The sequence below is a fragment of the Sorex araneus genome, chromosome 2, assembly GCF_027595985.1.
Source record: "Sorex araneus isolate mSorAra2 chromosome 2, mSorAra2.pri, whole genome shotgun sequence".
Classification (NCBI taxonomy): domain Eukaryota; kingdom Metazoa; phylum Chordata; class Mammalia; order Eulipotyphla; family Soricidae; genus Sorex; species Sorex araneus.
In genome coordinates, this window is record NC_073303.1 from 304,192,810 (window position 1) to 304,210,976 (window position 18,167).

The 18,167-nt window shown below is 36.3% G+C and overlaps 1 pseudogene; it reads left to right on the forward strand.

Annotated features, from left to right (window-relative positions):
- LOC101558404 (40S ribosomal protein S2-like) overlaps positions 1-17,957 on the forward strand; it is a 42,267-nt pseudogene extending 24,310 nt beyond the window's left edge.
- Positions 17,958-18,167: the final 210 nt, after the last annotated feature.

An 18,167-nucleotide genomic window follows, 5' to 3' on the forward strand; every position in this document is an offset into this window, starting at 1 on the left:
CCTGAGGTCCAATGTGGGAGAGGTGCTGCTCGGGCCATGCAGAGTTAATTCCATGGGCCAGCCTGGCAGTTCTCAGAGGCCTGCAAAGCCACAGCTGACAGTGTTTAGGAGTCTACATTTTGTGATGCTCAGGGGCCATATGGTGTTCAGGCTCAAACCAGGGTTAGGCACATGTATGCATCTTCACTCCTGCACTGTCTCTCCAGCCTCCGTAATTTCCATTTTGTAATTACCAGGGCAAAGGTTTGTCATTTTTTGATACTGTCTATTGCCTTGTTGTTTCGACACATATCACAGATGATACATGATATGATCACATGAGATTTTCTCCTCCCCATCACTTATTTCACCTATGAAATGCCCCCACATTTCATCTAGTCATTGGCTACTTGGCTGTTTCCTTTCCCGGCTAGTCTACATTGCACTGCAATGGAAAAAAGATATACATATTTCCTCCTGAATTAATGTTTTTGTAACTGAGAAGTAGATTCCAAGTGAGATTTCGGGGTCATTTTAAAGTTCTGTTCTTACATTTTTGAAAAATGTTCTTCTTTTTTCTTTTCCACAGTGGCAGAACCAGACAACATTATCATTTACTTTTGCACTGCAACCCTCCACACTGGTCGTTTCCAGGTTTTAATATTATGCCATTCTCACTGCTGTGAGATGATACCTCAGTGTCATTTTGATTTCCATTTTCCTGATAAAAAGTGACTGGAATATTTTTTTTAATATCTTCATGGTCAGCCATATGTCCTCCTGAGGGAAGTGGCAGTTCATTTCCTCTCTCCATTTTTTGATGAGTTTATAGGACTTCTTGTTAATATTTGTGGGTGTTTTTTTATAATTTGAATATTAGTCATTTATCTGGTATATAGCATGCAAATATTATTTCCCATTCAGCGCATGTATTTTAATTTCAGACTGTGTCCTCTGTCAGGCAAACATTTGCAGTTTGATGAGTGTCATTTGTTTATTTGTTGTATTTTTTGTAAATGAAGTCAAATTATTGAAGATACTTCTGAAGTTCATATCCTGAAGAGTTCCACAACTTATTTTTGCGGAACTCTTCCACAATTTATTTTTCAGATACTGGTCTAATCTCAATGTCTACTTTGAATGGTTATTGTGCATGGTTGAGACAGCATCCAGTATCATTTATTTATTTTCATGTGGCTATAAAGTTTTCCCACCACCAAATATTGAAGATTTTCTTACTCCATTTTATACCCCCAACTCCTTTGTCACAGATTAACAATAGTATATATATATATATATACATGTATATATATGTATGTGTGCATGTATATGCATCTACACACATATGTGTACATACATGCATGTATATATACATATACACACATATATAAGAATCTAGCTCCAGGTGCTTAATAATATTCCATTGGTCTGAGAGTCTGTCTTTATCTCAGTATAATAATTTCATCACTATAGGTTTTATAGTATAAAGTCAGTAAATGTAACATCATCCATCTTTTCTCTCAGAATTTCTTTGGCTGTTCATGGAGTTTTACAATTCCATACAATTATTTTTAGAGATTTTTATTTAAGTCTATAAAGAATTTCACCAGAATTTTAATAATGATTGTTTTCTATATGTATAATACTCAGTGTAGAGTGGATATTTTGATCATATTAATTCTTCTAACATGTAATATGTTTCCATTTCTTGGTTTTCTTTTATATTTATTTTATTTTTATTTTGTTTTGTTTTTGGGGTCAGACCCAGCAATGCTCAGGGGCTACTCCTAGCTCTGCACTCAGGAATTACCCGTGGCAGAGCTTGGGGACCATATGGGATGCTGGGGATCAAACCTGGGTCAGCCATGTGCAAGGCAAATGCCCTCTTCACTGGAATATAGCTTCCCCCCACCTTTTTTAAATTATTATTTTTTTTATTTCTCTAAAAGTGATTTGTAGTTTACAATATCTTAAATCTTTTACATACTTTTTTATGTTGATCCGTGGCTACTTTATGTCTTTAGACATTTTTAAATAGAGCTAACTTAAAAATATTATTATAAGACACTGTGTATCACAATACTATTAATGATATGATTTCATGTATAACATATTGCAGAAGCAATCTCTTCATCAGCATGTCAAACTCCTACCATTGTCCCAGTTTCCAGTTCTCCCCATCCTATCCAACTCCCTTCCCTTCCCTGTGACAAGATTGCTATGAAAGATGTTATTATACACTGTTGCCTTTGTACATTTACTAATACCTCTATTTCAGTCTCTTTATATAACATATGACAGATATCAATGCATGTCTGTTTCTTTCCTTCTGACTAACTTCAGTCAAAATGATAATCTCAACCCATTCACATTTTCATGGTTTCATCTTTTATTATAATCAAGTAGTATTCCATTGTGTATATGTATCAAAGTTTCTTTCAATTTTTTTTCAACGTTTCTTTATTCAGTTTATGTTCTTGGACACTTGGGCTACCTAGGGGCTATTGTGAACAATACTGCAATGAACATAGGAGTGCAAGTGGCTTTTCTGAACAGAGGTATTAAGACCTTGGGATAAATGCCAAGTAGAATTGGAAGATTATATAGAAGCTTAATTCCTAGATTTTTAGAATAGTGACCATATTATTTTCCAAAAGGACTGGGGGCTACTTAATTTCTTTCTCTTCTTGGCACTTATTTGCATATAAAATGCAAAAAAAAATTGTATATTGATTTTTAGCCTTACCTTTTGCTATATTGGTTTACTATTTCTAAAATTTTTCCCATGCTTATTAAACCCTACCCTACTAACTTGTTATTAGGACCTTTATTTCCTTAAAGATTGTCTGGTTGACCTGTCCAATGATAAAAGTTGGGTGTTTGAGTCTTCCAGAACTATTGTTTTGTCATCATTGTAAACCATCAAGTCTCTCAGCATTTGCTTTATAAAACTTCTTGGCCTTTTATTTGGTGCATATACATAATGAAAATTAAGTCATTCTGTACTATTGATTCCTTCATCAGTGGATAATAAATATTCTTCCCTTTTATTACTTTCTTGAATATAATTTGAACTTGCGTAAACACGACTATCCCTGTTTTGTCTGTCTAGCATTGGTCTGTATAACTGTGGTCCAACCTTTCACTCTGAGGCTGCATTTATCATAAACCTTCAAATGTGTCTCTTTTGTGAACAACAACAAAAAAAGTTGGATTTTGTTTGCAATTTAATCCAGTCATTTGATAGTTAAGGCCACTGACATAAAAAGTAACATGAATATATGTGTTACCATTTTCCATGAGAAGGACTGCTTTGCTACTAACATTAGAGCACTTGAGCTGCCTCGTGTTTGATTCTCAGCACACAGATATGATTCACTGAGGTCTACCAGGAGTGATCTATGAACCTAGAGCCAGGAATAAATACTGAGTACAACTGACTATGGCCCAACCCACTCCAACCCTAAATTACATAAAATAAAGGGTACTATTCAACATTCTTTACAGGGCTGCTTTTGAAGGGTAGATAATTCTTGGTTGGAGATTATTTTATTTGTTACTTTAAATAGACTCTTCCATCCTTTTCTTGTTTCTGATATTTATTTTGGAAATCTTTTGTGCATTTTTATGTTCTTTTTTATATGAGGCTTTACTTTCTTTCAAAGTGTCTCCAACTCTTTGGCTCCTTCTGACTATAAGGTGTCTTGATTTGGTTCCATTTTGACTACAGTGAATGTTAATCTTACTGTACTTGGTTTTATTTTATTTGGTACTCTTTGTGCATCCAGGATCAGTGTAGAAGTCTCTTTCCTCATTTTGGGTAATTTTTTAATAAAATTTCTTCTAACATTCATTCATCTTAAAATTCATCACCATTTTATTCTTTCTATTCCTGCTGGAATTTATATGGTACTCAGATCATTCCTCTTTGTATTGTCAAGTATATCTCTTGTGTTCTTCATTTCTTAGAAATATAAATAGGAAATTCAATTGACAATGTTTTGTGCTTTGTCTAAGGTTACAGATTTGATTTTTTTGTTTTATCAATATTGCTGATAAATATGTTCCTTTATTGGTTTGCTCCTTCATTTCTGTTTGAATGAGTTATTCATATTTTTCCATTAATATTTCTACAAATGTATTTTTCCATAAATTATTTCTTCATTTCATGAGGATTGTTTTCCTGAAGTCATCCTTGGGTATCTGGGTATTGTAGAAAATTCCAATGTAGTTCATGAATCTTCTGGGATTCTGTCCTAATCTGCTGACAGGGATAAATTCCTTCTTGTTTTTTTTTATTATCTCCTGTCCTATTGATAGGTAATGGTTGAGCTCCAATGAATTTTCTCAGCAAGAGATCCCTTGTAAGATTCTTTTCTCAGTGAAATTTTTACACGTCCTTTGTATTGATGCCCCAGGAGTGCTCACAGAACTGTACCTTTAAGGTCATCATATCCACCCTAGCTTAACCCGAAAAGCAGTAACAGCATTTAAAGGTTGTTGCTGTTGAAATGTATTACCTACTTGCTTTATAAAGGTATCTACTTTATAGCTTATAAAGGTTATTACTTTTATACTTCAAACGGTATGTTTCTAGTCTGTGATGACTTTGGTGAAGTAAGAAGTGGCAAAGCATAACTACTTGTATTTTATTATTTTCACATATAATATGGGCTGGAGCGATAGCACAGCGGTGGGGTGTTTGCCTTACACGCAGCTGACCTCGGTTTGATTCCTCCACCCCTCTCCGAGAGCCTGACAAGCTACCGAGAGTATCTCGCCCGCATGGCAGAGCCTGGCAAGCTACCCCTGGTGAATTTGATATGCCAAAAACAGTAACAAGTCTCACAATGGAGATGTTACTGGTGCCTGCTGGAGCAAATCGATGAGCAACGGGATGACAGTGACAGTGACAGTGACACATATAAATACTATAAACTGAAAAGTATCAAATAACTATTAAGTGTACTGATACTACAGTTATCCTAACACATGGAAGTGTCTCATTCAGTGTCACTGTGATCAGCCCAGCTGATGAAAAGGCCATTGGAGTAGAGAGACATTTCACCAATGCAAAAGTGGGGACAATATAGAGTCATGTTATCAATATAAAAGACATGTAAAGAGGAGAAAAAGACAAAAGACCTCACCAACTTGAAAATTATCTGACCGTCCAGATAACATGCTTCTGAAAAAATGATATAAATGTGGGCACTGTATTAGATGAGAACAATCTAATCAAAATCCACCAATTTTCTGGAAGGTTTTTCTAGGAAGTAGAAAAAAAACCCTCATTCAAAACCCTTCAAGAACCCTCATTCAAGACCTCCAATGATGTTTTTCATCTAAACTGTCTTCTTAAACTCCTTCTTAAGGGTTTCTTCCCTCCATCCACTCTTTCCTCCTAACTGAATTGCAGATTTCTATGGCTGTAATGTCGACAATCCTAATAAAATTATATTGCAACTATATGCAATATAATTGGTTTGAGGCAGAATAGAAAACATGACAAAATAAAGTTGGCACTTGGAACTTGAGAAAGAAACTGATACTACTGGAACATTTTTTTTTTTAAATTTAATATAACAGATTTATAATTAGGTTACATTTAGTCTACAGTAAAAAGACCCATGACTACATTCGCTAAATTTTATCACAATGACATTTGGCTGAGAATTGTGGCTCTGAAGGAAAAATACGTAACAAAATTATGACATATTAGAATAGTGCAAAATTTTAAGTCACACAGTCCTAAAGGCAAAAGAATATTGAATGTAATATGCATAACCTTGAAAAATTAGTTATATTCTATTTTGACCACCATTTCCATAAAAAACACAAAAGTGGATGAAATACACACTTCTCCGGATGTTTTATGAATGTTACTGGTATGCAAATACAACAAATTAATATCATCAATTATTAATATGTATAAAATATTGTTCATAATAATTCAATGTTGTGCCACACATTTGTTGTAAACAAATCTCACTAAGCATGTACTCACATGCTAGTAGTATTTCTTTCTAAATTTTTACATTAAAGATTATTAATTTTGCAAAGGCCTATCATGAAACAAACTGAAATAATAATACAAGGAAACTGGGGCATAAGGAAGAAAAAGACTACACAATGAGATAGGGTTTCAAAAAAAAGATAATTAAAATGAAATCACATGACAAGAACAAGATATCAGTCACACAATAGAAAGCTTATAAAAGCAGAGAAGTTCTAATAAACGTTAAGATAAGGAAATCATAAAAACACAAAGAAAGGAAAAGAAAAAACAAATCATATAATCAATCAAGAAAAGTATTTTGTTCTATCAGGGACTGTTAAAATAAAGATGGAAATTAGAAGAAAGAAAACCTCAATGATAAAATAAAAATAACAACAACCACAAGAAAAAATTGCTAGCTTGAAAAACCAATTTGGAAACACATTCAAAATATCTAATAGAGACTCATAAATTTTTCTGAGCCTGGCACCAATCATCAGAATGGCCCCAACTTCTCACCAAACAAGATAATAGAGGCCTCAAAATATTTTTCCTTTAAAATTTTATTTTTATTGGGTCACCATGATTTATAAAGTTACTTCTGAACGTGTCTCAATCATGCAAATTCCCAATACCAGCTCTTCACCAGAGTCACTGTCCCCGACCAGGTACTCAGTTTCCCTTCACCCCTCCTTTCACCTCAGTGGCAGATATTTTTTGCCTTTTTTTCTTGTAAGCACTGTTGTTTACAAAACTGTTACTTATAGGTATCACGCGTATCACTTAACTTATTACCTTTCAGCACCCCCTCTGCTCCAGAGAAACCCCTTCCCTCCACCCTTGTCTATGTGCTCCCTTCATTGTCCTACACACATCACCCACCACCAACCCTCCCCACCAGTGGCAAGCTTCCTACTGAAGACTGGTTCCCAGGTTGTTTTTATTGCCTTTGGGCTTTTGCTATTCCCCAACTATGTTTCTTTATATCCTGCATATGAGAGAGAAAATTCTGTGTCTGTTCCTCTCCCTCATCTAACTTCATTCAGCATGATACTCTCCAGATTCCTCTGTGTGGGACAAATTGCATGACTTCTTTTTGTACAGTGGAGTGGTTATTCCATTGTGTATATGCACCACAGTTTCTTTATCCAGTTACCTGTTCCTGGGCATGAGGGTTGTTTCCAGATTTGGGCTACTATGAAAAGCACTTCAAGCACATTGGGGTGCAAATGACTTTTCTGTATTGTGATTTGGGGGGGCCCTTGGGGTATAGAGAGTAGAACTGATGGGTCATACTGACTGGTCCTCTGCCAGCACCACTGTCAGGGTAAAGAGGACCCTAACCAAACAGGACTGCAGAGAGGAAGAGAAAGTGACAGTGGTGTAGGGTGTTGCAGGCAGAGGTCAACCCAGAAACTCAGGAAGAGGGAGGAGGCCACACTGCCTCAGCCCCAGCAGTGGCAAAGGCTGAATCATTCAGGCAGGTGGCACATTAGGGCATTTGCCCTGCACTTGGCCAATTCCATTTCAATCCCCAGCATCCCATATGGTCCCCTGAGCCCATTAGGAGTGACAGCCAGGAATAAATCCTGAGCACAGCCTAGTGTGACCCACAAACCAAAACCACAAACAAAATAAAACTTAATGACCCTTTCCAAATTTTTGTTCTTTTAAAAGAGGGCTGGAGTGATAGCACAGCGGGTAGGGTGTTTGCCTTGCACACTGCCAACCTTGGTTCAATTCCTCTGCCCCTCTTGGAGAGCCTGGCAAGCTACCCATGGTGTATTTGATATGCCAAAAACAGTAACAGTAAGTCTCACAATGCAGACGTTACTGGTGCCCACTTGAGCAAATCGATGAGCAATGGGATGACAGTGACAGTGACAGTAAAAGGAAAAAATGAGAGATGGGCCAATGGGAGATTGAAGAGTGAAAGCATGAACAGGAAAAGAGAAATATTGAGTAGGTAGTCTATGAGACCTCTTAGAAAGTAACTTTCTTAAAATGTTCCTCATTAAATGTAAAAGAAGTAATCAGAGTAATTTAGTCTGATTGCTAATTACTGTCTCTGGAATGTGTTAATTGTTGTACTATATTTGTAAATAAGAAGAATCAGTAAAATACAGCTCAATTACTAACACTATATTTCTGCATTCACGTTCCTTTATTACACTAATTCAGCCTATTCTTCTTATGTATAGATGTCCACAATTCCCTCCCAGGAAATCATTCTGCCTAATCCCCTCTAACATTCATTTCCCAGAAAAGCCTTTCTTAACAATAGTACTCTAGAAGCTCAAGTCCCTTATCTCTGTTTAAAATACTTTTTTCCAGTGCTGGGAGTTGCCTGCTTCTGACCCGGAGACCTTGATCTTTCCTTTTATCTTTCCAGCTACCCTGTGCTTCTTTGGGAGAAGGCCACATTCCTGCTTGAATGTGTTTCTTTCTCTTTCTCTCCCTCCGCATATTTCCCTAAGAAAAATTATGTTGCTAAGAGAACAAAAAGCAAAAGCAAAAAAAAAGTACTTATTTTTGCAGGAGAAAACCCTGCATTTATCTCCATCATTGCATTACCTCTCAGAATAAACCCCTTATCTAGCCAGGAACTCTCCTTCTTGCATTTACATTCCCAGTAACCTTAACTGCTGTAATACTTTCTGGATAGTTCATGCTGTTTGGTCACCACAGAAATGTTTCTATTCACCTCTCATGTCTACCAAATGCTCCCCATCTGCCATCTTCAAACTCAAAGCATATGTCTCTAAAATGCCTTCTCTGAAGATTCCAGGCAAACAGGTTTAGCCCTTCCGGGATGATCTGCACAGCCCAACACTGTTAAATCTATAATATAATTGGCATCTACTGAAATTTGTTCCTAGGCTTCAATTTCATATTAATTCTTCACTGTCTATTTTGATTTCCTATAATTGCAAACATTTTTATAGCAGAAAACATTCTTAACTCTTCTTTATTCCATAATAATTAAAATTATAAATACAGCACTTTGATTATTTTTAAAACATCCTCATTATATCGCATGTTTTAATGTTTATAGCACGTGTTCTGGATAAATCTGTGATTGAGCATATAGCAAACTATTTTGACACACGTTCCATAATAATGTATGCAATCTATATGGAATATAGTATGTGTGTGATATAATAAAATTAATTAGGATGTAAACAGTAAAGTTAGTGAATTAAGATCTTTTGCAAAATATTTGACAAAAGACTGTTCAGGTCTATGGTGACCGAAAATAAACTGCTACCAGAACTCTTCACTCTATTCTCCTAACTTTTGTTTTAGTGATTTCCAGTTTAAAATAAATGGAATGTGGGATGTGACATAACAGATAATCTGAGAGAGAACCTTCTGAAAATTTCCTTTTGAAAGAAATGTACATTGTCTGAATTTTAATATTAAAACAATACCTAGCAAAAATCTTAAAATAAAAAGAGTGGCATTGAGAGAGATAGAAATGTGGAAGAGTCTTTGGTTTTGTTCTAAGCAAAAACTGACATTAATAAGATATGTATGTGTCCCCAAAAGAAACAGAAATCTTTCTTCCGGTTTAGATGATATTTGCATTTTCCATCTCCACATCTATTAACAAAAGGTGCATGGATGGACCGCAGTTACTAAGAGGTGATATATTTCCCCAAATTCTTATAGAAAAAATGAAAATACCCATAATTAAGAAGACCCACAACTAACATTCCTGGTTTCTAGGCAACAGGTTGTCATCATCCAAGCTGTAATACTAGGGAAAGACTCTTTGTTCTTATGCAAAATAAATTCTTTTGTCTCAGATCCTAGAAATTTGCATAGCTATATTAAAGAAAAGGAAAAGTCAAATTGAGCATGTTACCACAAGCAGACATTCAATAAATAGGAATGGAGAGCATTTATACCTCTTTGTCAAGACAATTAAAAACAAAGTTTTCTTTGTCAACAAGCCAGCTTCTAATGTTGTGTATAAAAATTCACAAGAGGTCTGCCTGCTAGTAGGATATTAGACAACTGAACCTTTCAGAGAAAACTACTTTGCATTGTTGCATTGTCTCACTTTTTTTTTTTTAAACAATCGACTTTGGTAACTTGAGAAAATTTGACCCAAATAATATGTTAAAGCGGGCAGTAAGGCTGCTCACCAAGGTAATGGTATAGAACAGGTGCTATCAAAGTCAGAGCTGGAAACAAGAGAAGACCAACAGACAGGGGCAGCATAGGGCATGACCCCCAAACAAGGCAGCACTCACCTCACACTGTCACCACCACCTGGCCAGCCCTACCTCCTACCAATTTGAGAGCTTAAAGGAGGGTCGCATCCACTGGCCAATTCAGACACCTCTGCTTAAAAGTATATGATTAGTATTATGTTCTCTTATAGGAAGAACTCCTATTTTGTCAACTTTTGATTCACTTTCCTGCTTCAAAAGCATAAGGAATTAGTAGCGTGGAATCAGCTACTACAAAATATTCAGAGAGGTTCTTTTCTAAGATGTCCAGAATAGACTTTTTCTATTCTGTGTTCTCTTGGGTGCATGAACTGAAAGTCAACTGAGGTCTGGTAAGCTTGGGGAAAAATTGCTACTATAATTGTGAAGAATGCAGAGAATTAAGATTTAGGGGCTTCTTCAGATAGAACATTACAACGGGAATAATGAAGGAAAACTATTGCCATATAATATATAAAGTCATAAAAATAATATTCTGCATGTTCTCTAAAATTTCTGGATTTACTGAAACTATCATTTTAGGTCTCATAAGTCCTAGGCAACTAAAATAATTCTACAGTTCACAGCCTAATCTGTGTGGCACTGGGTACTTGTGCATAATTATTCCAGAATTTAGCACTGTCACATCAAAAACACTTTGCAGAACTATTACATTGGTGGTTGTAAGGACACTAGCTGGAAGATAACTAGAAGATAAAACTTTTCAAAGAATAATAACACAGAAAGTTTGGTCAAAATAAGGACTGTAGGCCTGCAAGCTTTACAATGGTAAAAAACATAGAATGGGAGGCAGAGAGTTATTATAACAAATAGGTAACTTGTCTTGCATACAGCCAAGCTGAGTTTGATCCCCAGCACCCCTTATGGTCCAGGTGTCTTGCAGGGGTGATCCCTGAGTGCAGAGTCAAGAGTAAGCCCTGAGTACCACAGTGTATGCTGTTCTCAAAAAAAAAAAAAGAAAAAAGAAAAAAAAGAAAAGAAAAAAACAACTATAAACAAAAACCAAAAATAGAATGCACTTTTTTTGTTTGTTTTTTTGGGTCACACCCGGTGATACACAAGCGTTACTTCTGGTTCTGCACTCAGGAATTACTCTGGGTGGTGTTCAGTGTCCATATGGGATGCTGGGAATCAAACCTGGATCAGCCACACGCAAGGCAAATGCCCTCCCCACTGTACTATTGCTCCAGCCCCAGTAGAATGTACTTTTATAATAGAAATTATGGTATCCAGACTACACAGTAATACACACTATTCTATGACTTGTGGATGACTATATTTTTAAAACCTCATTAAATTATATGCTCTTATGAAACAAGCCAAACTTCCCTTTGTGCTATACTGTTTTTTCATATCTGATTAATTTTGTTAGTTATCATTTCATGCCTCTTTTGTCTTTCTCATTACAAAAGAAAAAAATCTGTATGATGTATTTTCACAATGTATATTCAAGAGTTAAAATAAAATTAGACATGCTTATTGATTATTTCTAATAGTTTTATCATGAAACTACTTCTTCAATGATTCTTAATTTCCTTCAAAATGTTTTTTAGTTATTTTAAAAATAAATCATTGTGAGGGGCCAAAGAGACATCACAGTGGGGAGGGTACCTGCCTTGCTCATGGCTGACCTGGGTTCAATCCCTGGCACCCCATTATGATCTTTTAAGCCCACCAGGATCCCTGAGCACATATCCAGGTGTGAGCCCTAAATAAAGCTGGGTGTGACATGTAAAATTAGAAGATATGATTTATTTCTATTTTATACATATAATTATACAATTTTATACACATATAAATTTATATACATATAAATTTCATACACATAATACATATAATCATTATTTATAAATTATATACTTGCTTATTGAAAAATTAAAATTCATATTAACTTTCAACAGCTTCTAAAGATGAATGTAAAAGTAAAAAGAAACTGCAAAGAAACTTGATCACCTGTGACTGCTTATCAGGTAAAGTATGTTCTTAATCTGAGTCATAGTATTCAGGCTCACAAGGGTCAACCTCTCTTTTTCTAGGCTATTAAATTTGATACAGCCATGCCACTCTAAATATGAAAACTGTGCTAAGCACTATAATAGTATCTGAGGAAATAGGTGAAGTAGACCAGATTCTTGCTTACAAGACTTCATGTTCTAGGAAACATATTCTATTTATATATTATATAGTTGTGAAAAATGAAGAATGGCAGCTTTTCTGGCTACCATATGTTTGGGACTGTCAGAATGTGATCAATTGATTTTTTTTTGGGGGGGTTCTTTTGATACATGCAGTGGTACTCAGGGATCACCCCTGGCTCTTGGACAGGGCTCGTCCTGATGAACTGTGGTACCAAGATTCAAACCCCAGTTGGCCATGTGTAAGGGAACATCTGCCCATTACAATATCTTTCTAGCCTCTAATCATTTGATTTTGAAGACACTGTACAGTATCAGATGACATTTTCCAGTTGCAATGCTATTATTCATAATCATATCTCCGGCCTTTGTTTAGGTATCCACCCAGTTTCTCATATTGTATTCCACATCCATTCTTACATCTTTAAGGAATACCATAATGTTATGCAGGCCCATTTGCTTGACTGACTTCCACTACACTCTAAGCTCTTAAGAAGCAAATTCAAATTTTTCACTATAAGGCCCTCAACCTAACGTAGGTAGCACTACATAGGCAGACAATAGATAGGCAATCAGTAAATATTTGTTGTAGAATAAGCATACTGTTTAAACATCTGCTATTCAGATATAAAAATGATGGCTGATTGGAATGGTCAATTTTCTTTCCACTAAAAACCTAAATAACTTAAAATAATAGCATAATCTGTAACTAATTATAGTTATTAAAATATCTTAAAGCCCACTATATAAAGATTTATTGTTCCTTAATTTAATACCCATAATAAAATTTGCTAATGTTTTCTAATTAGTTGTCTCTTTAAAATTCATACTAAAAGTCTAGTACCACTGTGATATATATACAAATTCATAATTCCTTAATACTATATGACCAGAGTAAGTACATACTAACACTACCACAATGGCAGTAGTGCCGGCAGGCTGATTTATGGTGAAGAGAGCAATTAATGCAACAGAAGATGCTATCTAAAAATGACATGAACTAATTATGTGTCCAAGATAAAAGGATAAAGAATGATAAACATTTTATATCTACTGAATTCTTTCAAAATGTAGGAAAAGAATAGCCAGCTATGTTTTTTCAAAGGATTATGTTTATTAGCATAAGCAGTATTGTTAGATGAAGCACAATAATTAACAAACCACTGTACTGGATAATAATATAAAATACAATTTTGTAATTTCATAATACATGGAATAATTCTCTACCATAGCCACGGATTTAAATCGACAATATTCACATTTGAACTCTTTGGGGAGGCCATGGGGCAGGGGTCACACGCAGCCGTGCTCTGGGTCTCACTTGCAAAGTCAGTTGCAATATATTGCCAGCACAACATCTGAGTGCTTTCTGACAGAAACAGCAGTCACAGAGAGTAATAACCGAAAGGTTTTTATATTCTCCAACTGCTCCAAAGTTTTACAAGTATTTATAAAAGGTCACCAATAGAGGGCTTACCTGAGGTCGAATGAAAGAGGCCCTAAACCATCAAAAGCTATTTCCAATGTCCAGCTGGTAGATCTAAAACAGAGAGTAACAAAGACAGTTTGTGACAAAGCTGACACACAGTATTCTGGAAGGAGTGAAATCAATTGTGACATTTTTCATTTATTTGTAAATGCCTCTTTGGCAGTACACTCACTCAAAACGACAGTTGCTTCTTACAGAAAAGGGGAGGTGATAGCAAAAGAGAGGAATCCTGACAGTTGCTTTAATGAGATTCTGCATTAGGGATACTCGGACACTTTTCTCCAACGAGAAGCTTGCCCTTCATTTTCAATATCATAATTCAGTAATTTGGGAAAATGTTATCTGTATGAAAAATGAAACCAAGCTGGTGCTTAATAGCCTTTGCCCAGTTTATTTTCCTCTTATCTTTCAATTAGAAGAAAACATCCACAAGCAGGTATCTAAATAAATGCTAGTCAAACATACCAATTACCTATTTCATTGCAAAGCATAGAATTTTTTATTTAAGAAATCACTCTTAAGAAACTCAATTTTTAAGAGACATAACACGAAGCTTTAATTTTTATATCTAAAATCCATAGAAAAATAAAATTATTGTCAAAGCACTTTAGTAGTTTTTGTAAAAAACAAGTTCTTGAAAAATGACTTTATAAACTTAGTGAACACGAAAAATCTCAAAGAATAAAATGCTCACCTACTATTGAAAAAAAATCTAAATGACAAATAAAATTTCTTTTTCATTTACTTATTGAGCTGTTCTTTAATCGCATGCTAAGTATTCAGAAGAGCTGTTCTGAAAATGCGTAAATCATTATGTACAGGGAAAGTACAACTCAATTTTGGGCTATCCCAAATTTTGTCACCTATTAGTTAGCTAAAGGCATTTTCTGAACTACCTTTTGGTGCATAAAATCAAAGCTCTGTGAAAAGACAAATAAAAAGAATGATTTATGGCATCATATATCACAATGTAGCTCATAGCAGTATAAGTTCAAGTTCTAGATCCCAGAGATACGACCTTGGAGAAGTAACAAACTCTCTCAGTTCCAATTTTCTTATCCACAAAGTAGAGTTAATAATTCTAAGTATGTGCAATTTTATCAATGAATAAATGTTGAATATGAAACACTTAAATTTTTGGATCATGTTAAGTTTTAAGGAGAAATGCTAGCTATAGTTTATTATAGAGCTTTACACTGAAAACACATCTTTCCTAAATACTAGGACAAAAGGCAATGACACTAAATAGAAGGAAGGAATCCTAGCTGTTAGTATATTATTATAAGTGTTTTAATTAGGTAATTAGCTCTATCTCTTCCACTCCTATCCTCTTTGAAAGTCAGGTCACAAAATATGAAACTAATAATACTACATTTGCATAGAACTTCAATTTAGTGCCATGTAAACAGTCTGGGAATATGACCCCATCACCGTACATCTTTAGAATAAAGTCCAGTGAATACTGCAGTGTGCAACGCTTCAGGTTGGCAGATTAACCATCTCTGGCAGATTGTATAGTGGTGATTTTATCCTTCTGGTCAATGGTAATATTTAGGCTATGTTCAATCAAGATGAAAACATGCTCCTTAATATAGCTTCACTTTATCTAGTGCAGTAATTCTCAAATTTAGTCACACTTTTAAATCACTCAGGATGGAAAAAGCTAATATATATATGCTATATATGTGTGTATATGTATATATACATATATATGTAAATTCTTATCAGCTCCAGAGTTATGGGAAATAAATTCAGAGAGTATCGAACCACTCTGAACTTACATAACATCCTAAATACTATTTAACACTAAAAACAAAATGTTGCATCTCAAGACTAAGTTGAGGTTAAAGTTTTTTTTTTCTTTGATTCTGAAATACTTTCTAAACAGTGGAAATCCCTCTCACTTTTTCTTAAATAGGTTAATTTATATGGGTTTGTGACAATTATTTTTACTAACAAATGTTATGCACTATAAAATAGTGGCTTTATGACAATTATTTTTACTAACAATTGTTATGGACTATAAAATAGATATAAGAAATTTAAGAACGTATCCTGTCATTCAAATGTTTTCCAAAAGCACTAACTTGTTTTAAGTTTCGTATATGTATCTAATTTGCAATTTTAGTAATTGTTTTTCCTACATTTCTATCAATGCTGTATATGGTTTTATAAAAGCAGTATCATCCACTGTAGGATAACACAGCCTCAGGTAGTTTAGGTTTATTGAGTTATTCCCATTACAGTGCTCCCACTTCTCGGTGTTTATTTGTAACTTCTTTCTTAGTGTTCTGTTGACTTCCAAATACTGTTTTTCTCTTGTCCTTGAGTGCTTTGCATAGTTTATTCAGAGCAATGTCCTTTTTGTATGGACACAGGAAGACTTAGCAAATGCTATGCTTTTGTAACCTGGGAGTCATTTGACTCTACATGATATTTTCCTCCTGGGCATCTGTTCTCTCAACCTAAGCCTCAGCTGCCCTTACTTCCTAGCACCCCCAAAAGCAGGGTCCTGATGAGGGACGAGACGGACCCAGGGCAAGTGGTGAGTTGTGTGCTACCCTGGCATCGAGATGGGCCTGGCCAAAGTGCCTAATGCTTAACTATAAGTTAAGAGCTTGATCATGGACAAATGTTGTCATGATCCAAACAGTGATAACTAGATTTGGACCCTGCTAGGGTGAGGAATGATTAATCTGGCCTGAGTGCTGTGGTCTGAGCCTGTGGCAAGATGTTGCCAGAGAGCTGCCTTGCAAGCCTCAATGTATCTCTTGCTATGCCCATACAAAAATAACTAGTATTAAGACGTTAATAAGTGTTTGGACTAAGGAAAAGAAAAAACCTTAAGAGTCAGGAAGGGCTTTGGAATGCCCTGCCCTCAGGAAGGGCTTTCTTATGTTGATTTTGCTACCTGGCTGGGTGTAGCCTAGAGGGCAAGGTGGGAGAAAGAAGTAGGAAGAGAGACAGAGAAGCGAGAGAGAGGCTGGAGTTGATCCAGAGAGAGGCCAGAACTGGGAGTGCGGGAGATGAGAAAGATGGAAGATGGAATAAACGGTAACTAATCAGCAACCAGCTTGGTCTTCGTCCTTCCGTCGCTTGCCCTTGACCAACAGCACACACAGCGGTTCCAGAGCACCGAACGTGGGTGGTGAGACAGAGCCGCTCGGAGAGCCCGTGAGTGCACACACCCCTCCGCGTGCCTTAGTTTCTTACAATCCACATTATGCTCGGAGAGGAGAAAATTAAGTTTATCTTATCTAACCCAAACCTCACAATTTTCTAATAGCCTGGTTTTTAAATTAATTTCACATATAGCTTTCATTTCCTGAAAATAAAGTCTTATTTCACTTCTCGCAAAATACTCTAAACAGTAGATGACACTGGTGCTGTGGGAGGACCTGGGGGCCCAGGGGGTCCCCGTAATGGGGGAGTGGATCCCCCGTCACCAACCTGGAACACTTGGTCAAGGACATGAAGATAAAGTCTCTGGCTGGAAATCTGCCTCTTCCTCTTACCCATCGAGGAATGGGAGATCACTGACTTTTTTCTGGGACAGTCTCCCAAAGATAAAGTTCTGAAGATCATGGTGGTGCAGAAGTAGACAGGCCAGGTAGAGGACCAAGTTCAAGGCCTCCGGAGCCATTGGGGATTATAACAGAGAGTAGGCCCCAGGAGTACTGCAAGGAGGTGGCCGTGGCTATCCAAAGTGCCATTATCTTGGCTGACCTCTCCATTGTCTCTGTGTGGTAAGACTACTGGGGAAACAATATTAGGAAACCCTGACCATCTCTTGCAGGGAAAAGGGCCTCTGTGGTTCCGTGCTGGGGTGCCTCATCCCTGTCCCCCAAAGTACTGACATAGCCTGCTCCTAAGAAACTGCTGGTGATGGCTGGGATTGACAACTGCTATACTTCAGCCAGGGATTGCATCACCACTCCGGGCAACTTTGTTAAGGCTGTGTTTGATGCCGTCTCCAAGACGTACAGCTACCTCATTCCAGACCTCTGGAAGGTGAATTCATTAAGTCCTCAAATCAGGAATTCACTGACCACCATGTGAAGGCCACCAGCAGGATTTCCCTACAGAGGACCCAGGCTGCAGCTGTGGTCAGCACATAGCTTTTATAAGTGGCAAATAGAGTGACTAAAGCTAGAGAGAGAGAGAGAGAGAGACAGGCAGGCGGGGGAGAGGGGAATAGTATCTTATTTACAAATGTGCACATTATAATTATAATAATTTTTGTTCCCAAGTCTCCTCTCTTTTCTTAAAACCATAATTTCCATACCTAGAGAATACTGGACATACTTTGGAATGATGATTTTTCTGTC